Source organism: Miscanthus floridulus, chromosome 1 (genome assembly GCF_019320115.1).
Source record: "Miscanthus floridulus cultivar M001 chromosome 1, ASM1932011v1, whole genome shotgun sequence".
Lineage (NCBI taxonomy): Eukaryota > Viridiplantae > Streptophyta > Magnoliopsida > Poales > Poaceae > Miscanthus > Miscanthus floridulus.
The window spans coordinates 35,120,305-35,133,116 of record NC_089580.1 but is presented as its reverse complement, the minus strand read 5'-3'; the positions used below and the strand labels follow the sequence as shown (position 1 = coordinate 35,133,116).

The 12,812-nt window shown below is 50.4% G+C and overlaps 1 pseudogene; it reads right to left on the bottom strand.

Moving 5' to 3' along the window:
* Positions 1-6,215: 6,215 nt before the first annotated feature.
* LOC136478495 (nuclear transcription factor Y subunit C-4-like) lies at positions 6,216-9,468 on the bottom strand (annotated as a pseudogene).
* Between the last annotated feature and the right edge of the window lie 3,344 nt (positions 9,469-12,812).

Genomic DNA, 12,812 nt, shown 5'->3' with positions numbered 1-12,812 from the left:
GGGTTTTCGGGCGCTGGGGTGCCATCGATGTGGAAGGAGGCGCCAAATTTGCCAACGAGAGTTTGGAAGAGTTCACGCCAAGTTGAGTAATTGGGTGGATCAAGTTCTAGAGGAAAGGGGATATGATTTTTGACATTGATGGTGGCGAGGGCAGAAGCAATGCTTGGGGCAGGAGGTGGGGGAAGAGCAGCAACTATGGCTGCTGCCAGAGCAGCGGCAGCCTGGGTGTCATCATCGGCCATGAGAAGAGGAGCAGAGGCGCACACAGGGAAGAGAAGGTGGAGAGGAAGAGTTAGAGAGAGGGAGAGGATCGGTTTCTAGCTGATACCATGATAGAATGATTATTGCCAGACTGAGCACTTTCTATTCATTGAACATGAGTTTATATAGGGGATACATGACTCTTCGTATAAGACTTATCACATTCTAGACTTATCACATTCTAGACTATTTGTATTCTAATAGTCCATCTCAGTCTTGGTGGCAAGACCTTAGTGAGGCACATGTCTCCGCGTCCAAGGGAGTGTGAATGGCAACACAGAGTATCCAAGCTTTGAATCCATGTTACGAATCATTTGTCAGTGTCGGGTCAGTTTGTGGCTCCGATGTGCTGCCAGGTTTTGTTGAGATTTTTGTCGCACTAGATACACATGGTTCATCAGAATTGTCAAGCTCGGAGAGCACCATTGTTTTGATGCACGCAAATCAGGTAAGCACTTTGGCATGTCTGAAATATCTGGCATATAAGGAGTTTGCTCATTTCTAGCTGCATTTGAATATATCTTGGCCACCTTCACTCTAGGAATTTTGCTAGCTTCCCACCTGACACGCCGAAGGTACTCTCAAATCTGGATCTCCATCCACAGCAAATGCAGGCTTCAGAATTCCCTCATAGTCATCTTCATGTTCCACATCTGAAAAACGCGCTTAGGCGTGATCGCAAAAATAAAATAAAATAAAATCTTCATGTTCCACATCTGAAACAGCACTTCAACTACTCCACACGCCCCAGCATGATCCCCATTCCTGTGTGCACCAATCTCTGCCACACCCAAGACGTCGGGTTCGATTCGACCCCAGAGCAAGACTAGTACTACTAGTCTGCAGAGCTCTATCTTTCGAAAAAAATTCGAGGCGGTTACAAAATCTGTCGCATTAATTAACAGATTTTACACGCCGGCACGCCGGCACGCCGAAGTTGCTTTCCATATATAACCGTGCTCGGCCTCAGGCGACTCATGCCTTCCCAATTTCGAGTCCGAGCCAAATTCCCACCGCGGCAGCCTCCTGCCCTCCTCCACGCCGTCTCTTCCTCCGCCGCCAAATCAGCCCTCCTCCACGCCGCGTCGCCATCGTATGGCGCCCCCTCTTCCACGCCGCCGCCCTCTTGCTCGCCTTTCCCTCTTTCCTGAGGAGCGTTTACGGCGTCTCTTCGGGGCACTCGGCTCCGCCGACGAGACGGGGCTGGCCACCTTCGTCTCCGACAGCGTCAAGGGGCCACCACCGACACCGTCGCAGCCTCGGCATGCACGCCCATGCTCGTCTCCCCTGACACGGAGGCGGAGGCGGAGGCGCATGGGATCAGCCCCACCGACGCTAGCACCGGCCCGCCCACCCTCGTCTCCGACGCCAGCGTGAAGGGGCCCACCACCGACACGAGCGTCGCAGCCTCGGCGTGCACGCCCGTGCTCGTCGCCCAGGATACGGAGGCGGAGGCCGATGGGATCAGCTCCGACGAGCACCGGGGAGGTGGAGAGCATTGAGGTGGGGGAATCCCGCGACCCGCCGAGGCACCGAGCATTGACAAAATTTAGGGGACAATGAGAAGAAATATAAAGTAAAAAAATGAATATAATTAATACATACGTATACCTATTGTTATATTAATTCAATCATAACGCGTATAGCAAAATAATATAGCATTTTTCTTGTAATACAAAATTAAGGTGTTGTATTTTGATTACGGCTCACTAATTTGACTACTCCCTCTGTTTTTTATTGTCACATTTAGTTTGTCCTAAGTCAAACCTGTGTATGTTTGGCCATTGATTTTAAAAAAATTATATAGTTTCATGTCATAATATTTATATTTTTAGATTTATTATGAGAAATACTATCATAATATATAATTCATATATTGTGAAACTATAACAATTTTTAAAAATGGTTGGTCAAAGATTGCAATGTTTGACAAACTAAATGTGACAATAAAAAGCGAAGGAAGTATTGATAATGGATAGAAAATATGAACTACCACTACTGTACTATTGTAGTGTGATGCTGCGTTACCTTTACTGGCTTGCTGCTGTAGTGGTGTAGCACCGTTTCCAGATTTCAGCCTTCCAGCTTGCAGCTTCCGACTTCCTGTCCCTGCTCGCTGCCTCGCTAATCAGCTCTGATGGGAGCCTGGGACTGCTGCATATGGCAGGCCGGCCGCCGGCAGGCAACGGACCAACGACACTGGCGGAGTCACGGAGACGACGACGGGAACTCGACAAGAATGCACCCCCGCGCAGGAGTCCGCGAGTCCGAGCAGCGTCGATTCGCATTCACGCCAATGGTCGATCACCACTTGAAGCGAAAAGCGTCGCTGCCCTGGTAGAGTCCGACGTTTGAATACTGGGCTAGGTTTTCTTCTAATTGGGCTCTGGCAGAGGCTGCTTAGCTAATTACTAGTGATTATAAATGTGATTAACTGGTACATACATCTAATAAAGTTTGTGGAACATTAGGGGGGGGGGGGGGGGGGGGGGGGGGGCTCCGCCCCTGCGCTGACGGTCGTCCTCGAGCCGCCGCCAACCACCCGTCGGAAGAAGCTGTTCGAGCTCCTACTCGCGTCTCCAATACGTCGACCTTCAAAGGTGCCTAAACCTCACCAGGCCAGAAGCCGTTCCTTCTTATTTTGTCGAGATGATGATGTGGCCCGGAGGACTCATCGGCATTGCTCCGTCCCCGGGTGCACCGTGCCTCATGGTCCTCCTCCTCCGCCTGTGGATGGGGGCGGTGGGCATGGCTCCTTCCCCAGGTGCACCGTGCCTCATGGTCCTCCTCCTCCGCCTGCTCCAACCGCGGTCGTTGCTCCTCCGCCTGGGGATGGGGGCAGTGGCGGTGGTGCTCACGTGCCCGTACCCGGCGGCGGTGCTGCTGCTCTTGTACTCGCGGGCGGGCCAACCCCACCTCCAAACCAGGCTCACGTGCGCTTAGACACAGTCAGCGCCACGCGTTAGCATCACGCTGTCCACGCCATGTCGGCCAAAACGTTGTTCCGATGAGTTATGGACTTAAGTTGCATACTTAAACAACATTAGGGTGCTAGAAGTACGATTTGAGAGTTTGTGGACCTAAGTGGCATCCAAGACAAGTTCAATGGTCTACGATGCATTTACCTCTAAAATGAACATCCCTTGTTTGAACGATGTTTTTAAATGAACATCCCTTTTTTCATTGTTGTGCACTTTCTCCCACTGCAGCCAGGTGGTCCACAAGCAACCGCGCGCGCTGCTCCTCCACCAGGTGATGTTCTCGTAGCTGCGCACGGGCTACTGCCGCTTTACCATGTTCCTGGCGGCGGCGGAGGTGGCGACGGCGGCGGCAATGCTCTTGTACCTGGCGGCGACGCTCCGGTACCCGGCGGTGGCGGTGGCGGTGGCTGGGGCAGCGGCGCGGCTACTCATGTTAAACGTCCCAACGAGGTGTGCTAAATCTTCTGCTCATGTTAATGTTGATTAACTGCTAAATTGGATGTCATTGATTGGATTTCACGCTCTGATTTGATTGAATGCAGGGGCGGATCCAACGGTGGGGGGGGGGGGGGGGGGCTTGAGCCCCCCTACCCATTCCGGAGCAGTGGAACCTCTCTGGAGCCTGCATGAATTTTTAGGCAAAGTTCTATAGTGTATGTGGGGCTGAGATTTAATATGAGCAGCAGTCGGAGGTATGTGTTATTCAGTCCCCCTAAAATTTTTCCTGGATCCGTCGCTGATTGAATGTCATGTGTTGCTAAATTTTCTGCTTATTGATTGGATGTCATGTCCTGCTTCGTTAATTGGATGTAACATTTGTACAGAGGTATTTTAACTGGGAGAGCAATCATATCAGTGCAGCACTTCAGATCATAACCTCCATATTCCAAAGTTTCTTGAGCTTGATGAAAGGTTGAGGGCAAGATTACAAGATTGCTTTTACATGGACCGTCCTGCAGCCTGTTCGTTTGATCGTATTTGATTTATAAGCCATGACTTATCAGCCAACGAATAGTATTTTTCTCTAACACCAAACCAGCCAACAGTATTTTCAGCCATGGCTTATAAGCCAAACCAGCCCAAACGAACAGGGCGCTGGTTGCCTTGGCTGTAGCGGGACTAGGACTGATGGCGTCCACATCCAGTATTGGCATTGGGTTCATACGCCGAACTGCTGCAAGCCTGTCCAGATTGGCTACAGTTGTCTCAGTGTTTCTATTGATCGTTGCTTTTTCCCAGCCAATTGGGTACAAAGGGGGTATCATATTTGCAAGCTTTGTGGCGTTCTTTATGGTCCTCATTTGGATTTGTAGTTATGACGAGGGTCTGGACTTTATGAGATTTGTTGGTACCGTGATGAAGAATCTGTGGGAATATATCAAGGACAAGTATTCTAAAGCCAAAGAATCTGTCAAGAACAAATGCACCTACGCTTCCAACGTCTGGGGTTGTCGACAGAATATCGTCGGCGGTCCTCCGAAAGGTATTCCACGAAGATAGATTGATCGGTAGAGAGGCGTGTAATCAAGAACAAAAAGGCAACAGAGACACATGAGTTAGACAGGTTTAGACCGTCAGTATGACGTAATACCATACTCCTGTAGTCTGTTGGATTGTATTGGCTATCGTATGCTATTGCGTGAGTTTGGAAGGGGTCCCTGTCCGCCTTATATAATCCGGGGGCAGGGTTACAAGTCGGTTAGATCTGAGAGATAACCGGAAAGTAATAACAGATTACAGGAATCATGGGATCATACGTATCCTAACAGATCTCGTAGTATCTTCAGGATATCTTTCCGGTGTCTTACAAAAGACATCGAGTAGCGTTGTGCCCTGCAAGGCTTCGTCTTGTGGGCTGGACCATCCCTGGAGGCGTAACCCATGTGGTCTGCCGTAGGTATCCGGGGTCGTACCCCCTACAGCTAGTCCCCGAGCGCCTTGTACCAGTTGTGCAACGCCGTCTTGAGCTTGTCCGAGCAGGTACGAATAAAGTCGAGCAGTCAAACTCATGGTCCGACCACCGTAATGAGTTGCCGAACAGTTGAGAGCAGTTGCCAAGCAGCGCGAACCGTCACCGAGCATCGTGAACCGTCGTTGAATAGTGTAAACCGTCGCCGAGCAGCGTGAGCCGTCGCCGAGCGATGCAACCCAAGTACGGCTTGCCATAAGGGTATAAGGAGCTCAAGTTCAGAATCAAAAATTTCTTCGCACTATACCAAGTGTGCCCACTTAGAGTCCGACCACGAGAAAGGAAGATAGACTTCTTTAGCTTCAAGAGGCGCGAAGTCTTCTAGAATAAAGCAAACACATTCACCACAAGGTGAAGTGTGCTCACTTAGTCCCTGAGCCTGACAGTAGATGACGTAGTCATGTGGTGTCAGGGTCCAAAGTAGAAGAATAGTAGAAGACCAGCCGAGCAGGCTGCCAGTCCCCAGACGTAGCCCCGAAATAAGAAAAAGCACATTCACCGCAAGGTGAAGTGTGTCCACTTAGTCCCCGAGCCTGACAGTAGGTGACGTAGTCACGTGGTGTCAGGGTCAGAAACAGTCAACAGAAGAAAGTTTGCCGACGTCATCTGATATGCGTGTATCAAGACCCCAGACGTGCTGCTTAAGATCAACACCCTGATCTGAACAGCATGGAGCAGCTTGATAGTACACTGATAAGACGTAGCAAGACTCGACCACCAAGGGAGTCTTCAGCTTAGCTGGCGATGTCCGAGCACCGAGGAATCCCCGACGTAACTGGCGATGTCCGAGCACCTAGGAGTCCCCGGAGTAGCTGGCGATGTCCGAGCGCCAAGGAGTTCCCGGCGTAGCTGTTAGCTGGCAGAGAAGTCTTTAGCCGGCCAAGGAGTCCCCGGTGTAGCTAGCGATGTCCGAACACCGAGGAGTCCTCGACGTAGCTGGCGATGTCCGAGCAGCGAGGAGTCCGGTCAACTTGTCGGCGGCGAAGTGAGCATTGAGTAGAAGCGACCGACGAACAGTCTGATCAACTGGCTGACGACGAAGTCCATGAATCTAGCGGTTCGACCAGTTGATCGGTGGAGAAGTTCGAGCACCAAGTGGTCCGACCACCTGGACGATGATCCTACAATACAAATATGTAGAACGGGTAGTACATGATGTAAAAATATATGAACCCCAGAGAAAAATCAGCAATGGTGATGAAATAGCGTATGCAACTCAACGGTCAATTGGTGTGAAGATGTATTTATATTTAATATAAACCGCCCGACCAGTTAGTATGTAGCTGAGTCTCTAGCCCTAGCTAGCCCGTTAACCATAACACGGAGCGCGGAGCCCGTGTGTGTAGGAAGAACAAAGCATCGCTAAGGAGCCGCTGTCGACCACCCATAACGCAGAGGGCATATGCTCGTGCACGTGTAGGGAGGAGTCGGAGACAGGGCCGTCTCTGGGGACATCCGAGCGTCAACATGACTGTTCGGGAGTTCAAAAAATCGTTTGGAGAGTAAACATGAAAAAAACAGCTCTGAGAAACATTATGGCGATATATAGAGATTGAAAAAAATATTTAGAAAAATATTAAAGCGTGACTTAGCTTTAGACAGAATGTCTGGTCGACAGCGTATAGCGTTATCTGGTCGGTGACGCGGGCAGCTCGCTTAGCGGCTCGTTTGACGGCTGGAACGAAGTTGATCTCATGTTGGAGTAGGACGGACATAGTCGAAGCTTGGCGGTGTCAATCCACGTACGAAGACGTGCGTCGTGGTTGTCGAAGGATGTCGACGCGATCAACCGAGTTGCCGCGAAGGATGTTGATCTTGAGTTACACCATCTGGTTCGCCAGGGATCAGCCCGCACGAACCCCACGGTGGATGCCAATTGTCGACAAAAGATGCTCAGCAGTTCTCCTCGGTTTTCCCTTCCCGCGGGGGGCTGTCGACGCTGACGTTGAAGATCGCACCTCCACGGAAAGGAGGAAAGAGAGGTTGCTCGGCGGTGGTTTCGGCGACAGTCTTCGTAGAGCCCTGAGACTCGGAGTCTGGATTCTCCTCCAAGATGGTTTGGAGGGATGCTTCGAGGCGTTGCCGACGTGCAGCATGTTGACGGCCGACGGAGGAGTTGGCGAGAGGATGGACATCTCCAACCTGGTCGGCGAATTTGCCCCTTAGGGCATCTTGGTAGGTGGCGGCGACGTTGGTGAGCCCGAAGGGTAGGGCCGTAACCCCTGAAGTTTCCCGAGCAGCCTCCGATAGATATGGATCGGAGGGTGGTCGGTGCTGAACGAGAGGGTCTAGAGCCGATTCTGCGATGGAGAGGCAATCAACGAGCTTCGGACCAACCTGATCGATGGATGCGATCAGATCATCGTTGTTGATTTGCCTCCTTTGGTAGCGAGGAAGCGAGCGGCGAGTTATCGATGAAGGTGACCTCGGAGGTGGTTCCGAGATCAGATCTGCAGTCGCAGGTGTTGGGGTGATCGGCACAGAAATCGTCAGCGTTGATGATCCACGAGTCGGAGAGGCCTCATATGGACTATAGAGGCAAACTTTTGGAATGGGAGGAAATGGTATGGTAACTTTAATCCACTAGCCACTAATTGTCATCCTTTTACTTACATCACAGCAGAAATGAAATTACCATGATGCTGCACTCTTCATAGACACCTGTTTCAGTTGATAATCAATGATGTTAGCTATTGAAAATCTGCAATTTGGACGACCCAAAATGAGAACTCTAAATCAGGTGATAGCTCCTGCTGTTCCTGAAGCTCCTGCCACAAATACGTCACTGGGTGACCTTGCTGAGCACCATAAACCATTCCAGGACCAGGTACCTGCTGCTGTGGCATGTAGTAGTACGGATATGCATCTGCGGGGGCACCCATGGGTGCCCTAGGAAGCCCAACTCCGTCCTCCTTCATCTCATCCCTAGGAATAATGTCGACCAAGAAGTCATAAATGTCTGTCATAGTGATGGCGGCTGCAAATTGCAATGTCATTCTTTTGCAAGGTGCGGCACTTGTTCTCCTCGGTGTGCATCCACGACCTCAGTGTGAGCTCCAGTATGAATATCTCGCAAACTTTTGCAAAGACCACAGGAGCTTCAGCTGAGATCATGCGAACATCCTCGTCGGCCTTCATGATCTTCTTTATCCGCAAGTGGCAAGTTGTGGTTCTCGAAATCAGTCATCGCCTCATTTTCAGTCATGCGTTCAATCCAGAACTGCTGAAGCTGCTGTTGCTGCTGCTGCTGGAGCTGTTGGTGGAATTGCTGAGCTTGCTGGTACACAATCTGGTGCTGAACACTCATCTGAGAAATGTAGGCTGGAAATGTTTGCGCTGACTGTAAACCAGCAGATGCAACTGCAGGAGCAGCTACTGTTGCTGCAGGTGGATAGGCAGAGGCAGGATACACTTGTGATCCACCAACAGCAACACCCATTGCAGGCTGAGGTTGAGAGGATGGTTCCATACTTCCATGTCAACCTCCTCTTGTCCAAAAATCTATGATCTTTCCAGAACTGCAAAAGAAGAAAAGGGACACTTTCTTTTAGTAATGTTTTCGTTTTTTATCTTTGTGCAATAGCCTAATCTGAGCAACTTCCTGATCACATATTAAGCAAAAAATGAGTATGCATAACTTCCACATAGTAAAAATTATAATACGCTGATCTCAGAGGTCTGTTCTTCGGGTAAACTAGGTCCTGGTCTTGCCTTAATTTTTTTTTCATCTATCCTGGTTGGGTAAGATTTAAGAAATCTGAGGAGCAAATGTCAGGGCCGAGGGTTCTACACAAGCAAGCAGCAACGCTCAATCTCACCTTAGAATAGAAAACAGGTCAGTGGCGCCTTCAGAGACAGAGCCCAGGATCCCGCACGCACCCAAGATCTTCGGGCCCAGTCACGGCCGCCACACCCGCGGCAAGCTCCAGCAGACAGCTTGGCGCGTGGATTTCGTTCCCCCGTCAACACACGAGCTGCAGGAGGAGGACGGAAAGGGGTCCAAAACAGCTGAGCGAACAGGCAGGTGGATTAGTTGGTTCCCCGGTCAAGAACAGGGGAGCAATGGTCCGTACCTGGGTCGGTCGTAGAGGCAGACGGTGGAGTCGTGGAGAGGCCAAGCCCCGCGGACGGAGTAGCCGACGCCCCCGGTGGCGAGGCCCGCCTCCTCACTGCGATCCGCACAGCCGCCGCCGCCGCTCAGCCCTAGCGCTGGCTCGGGGAACAGGCCAGCGGCTCTAACGTCACGCACAACGACTGTCTTCTGCAGTCACCGAATCTACACCGTCCGCTAAGATCCGACGGTGAAGCTCCCAAAATTCATTAGCACGCCACACGGGTGGGTCACGATAACTAGTCAAGTGGCCCATGTAAGCCCATTATACCGCACGTACAGTGGGCGAATCTCGAGCTGCTGCTGCTCTCGCTCGGGCGCCGCCGTCTCTCCCCTCGCGTGACCTCGAGCTTGTGTGTCGGCCTTTCTCTTCTCCTTGCTGTCTCGGAGCCCCGAGCGTCATGGCCGTCCCAGATGTAGCCGCAGCACTGCCAGCCGCCTTGGGGCGTTCCCTTCCTTGCTCGCCGCCCGTGTCATCTCCTGGCGGTCGTCTTTGCACACTGGGAGCATGGAGGCTTTCCCGTATCATCTGAATTGTGATGTTGGGAATACAAAAACTGTAATATTTTGAATTGTGCAGGAAAATGGAATTCAGTGAATTGTATCATGAATTGTGCTAACAATTTACTCATAGCCTCACTTCACAATCACATCTTGTCTCATCTCTGAAGTGAAGAAGCACCAACTGGTGCAGACCGTACAACCGGTTCCTGCTTCATTCCTTGGCTCCTTGCCTTAGTGTTCTTGATATTAATCTAGAAGCACCACATGCACAAGAGCAAGAATCCTTTAATGGACCTGTAGAGCAGTGAGCCTATGCCATCGTGGAGCACACCCTGCCTCGGGGACGGCGGCTTGCCAGAACAGCTTCGTGATTGCGGACGACAGTGCCTAAACGACGAACAAGTGCAACACGCTGCACTTGGAGGCGAAGTGAGCTAGCTGTAACATCCAATGGCGCAGAGCATTTTTTTTTTTTTTTTGCGACCGCGCTCAACTGAGCCCGTTTTCAGAGCATGGTGGCGTGGAGGACGGTGAGCGAAGGGCGGCAACAGACGGCGGCGCCCAGGTTTCCATCGAGTGAAACCTCAGCCGAGCTGTAGATGGGAATGGGAGAGCCGAGAGCCAATAATCTTTCTTTTGGGATGTATATTGGGCTCATGGGCTGGGCCGGACCGGAAGACGATAGGAGCAAGAGTGCTAGTCGAAGGGCGGACGTGCGATCCTCAGCGGACGGCTGTCTGTCTCCGACTGCAGTCTGCCGTCACTAAGGTCGAAGTTAGAGGATCTCATTCCGGGGAGTCGGGGGCGGCACGGTCGGGGCCGGCCCTTCCAGTTGTCGGAGTATTCGTACGATCGTCGAATGCGCCGCGTGGCGGTAGCGGTGGGGCCTCTTGCGAGCCTGTGTCGGTCAGATCGATTCATGGCCTTGTCTGGTTAGGTGTGTGAGAAAAATATTATTTGTTGGCTAATAAATTATGATTTATAAGGGCGTCCACAGTGGTGTGAATGAAATCGCTGGCTGACCTGGAAGACAGAGAGAAAGAAAAATACTATTTTATTTTCTCTCTCAGCATGCAGAGCGCTAGCCGGATTCTCCGCTCTCACACCGCCTCGAGGCAAGCAAAATCGGCAATCGATTTGTTCGTCGCTAGAGAGTGTTCTCTCTCATCCTTTTGAGCACTCCACGTCAGATATTGTCCGACTCAGCTAGCGATTTCGCCGATCATTGAGGACGCCCTAAGGCAAATACGACCGAGTGAACGGGTCGGAAAAAAAAATCACTCTGATCACCGGCTATATTTGGTACAGTACTAGCCAGAGCAAAGCTTTGGAGACTTTTTCTCTACTCTGATCACGGCTATATTTGGTACTTCCTCGGTCCCTCAAAAAATATAAATATATAATTCATATTTGGTTCTCGTCCATAGCAAGATACTACTGACTGCTACAAACCGAGGAAGATCATAGGCAGTTTTTTCCTCCTACTGCAGGTAGCCAAGCCGTCCAGGTACGTACAAGAAGGTCATGGAGTATTTTGCATCACGCAAGCAACATCACCTGATCACAGTTACCTCCTGATGGCCGGCCCATTTGACGTGGGCCGTGGTACACGACGCGCCGCAACCGGATCTGTCCGTAAGTGGATATTGGCCCGCCAAAACGTGCACTCTCAAAATTTGGCACTGCTCAAGGTGACACTCGCCGAGGGCCGACACGGGCACTACGGCCGCCTCTCAAATTTTGGCACTGCTCTAACGTGATTCTTTTCTTGGAATCTGAAGAAACCAGCAAAAGGGACATATCGAAGAGAGACTAGCTGACAAAAAGACAAAACAGTTGATGAGAACCCATAGTACGTGTGCCTGCCTCTGGTCTGTAGGACCAGCAGGCAGAACGGGAAAAAAGTGGGGAATTCTCCATGGAAAACTGTGGACAAATATATAGGATCAAAAGTGGTTTCTTTCGTCTTTCCAACAATTCCTCCTAAATTTATAGGATGGTTCAAGTTCAATGTGTTAAATGTTTGTGTACCATGGCTACACCATTAGAACTGCCATTACTTTTTTCCCCCAACCAACAGAAGTCCTTTGGTTCCGCCGGTGTGAGTGTGACCATCGTCATCAGAGACGAGACGAGCCATGAGATGGGTCATGGGTAGGACTCTGGGATGAAAACGGATCGGATACGGATGGATATCACCGATATTGTATTTGTTTTCATATTTCTGTCCGGATTCGGATTCGAATACGGATAGTGTCAACTATGTCGGATATGATACGATTGAATATCGACATCATAAATATGTTATTTGAGTATTCGAATACGGATACGGTATCGGATGTTAGATATCCGGACTCGGATATGAACAGATCTCAACCCCTCTAAACAGATTCGGTTTCGAATACTGTCGGAAAATATTCATAGCGTTTTTATCCCTAGGTAGGAGGAATCTGAGGGAACACCTCCTGTACTAACTAGGCCGCGGACCACCCAATTGAAAGATGTTCCTGACTTTGATCCTTTCTGTGCAGGCCCAGTCCACACCCGAGTGAAATTCCCGTGTCCTGTGATCTACTTACTCCTATGAAGCAGGGAACGATTTCATCCAGTCAGACAGCCTAAAGAAGATTTGTACTACGCACACAAGAACCCATCACACGCACGTGTGAGCACTGCTACTCTACAGGCTCCTTTGCTCAATTCCCAGGCCGAGTAGTCTGGTGCTCTGTATTTTGGATTTCAAGCGCTCGGAGCTTAGATCCCTGTCTTGGAACGAAGCTGCTTATAATGGCTCGGTTCGTTTAGCTGAAATTTAACTTACGCTGATTTAGACCCGTCCCCCTTAGATCGACATCGACGTCACATGTAGGCCATGTTTGTTTCGCTGAAAAAACAAGCGAAAATACTGTTCCAACTGACTTGTTGTAAAAGAAAAATACTATTCCGACTAAAAAAATAAGTCGATAAAAACGGATTATAAGAGAAA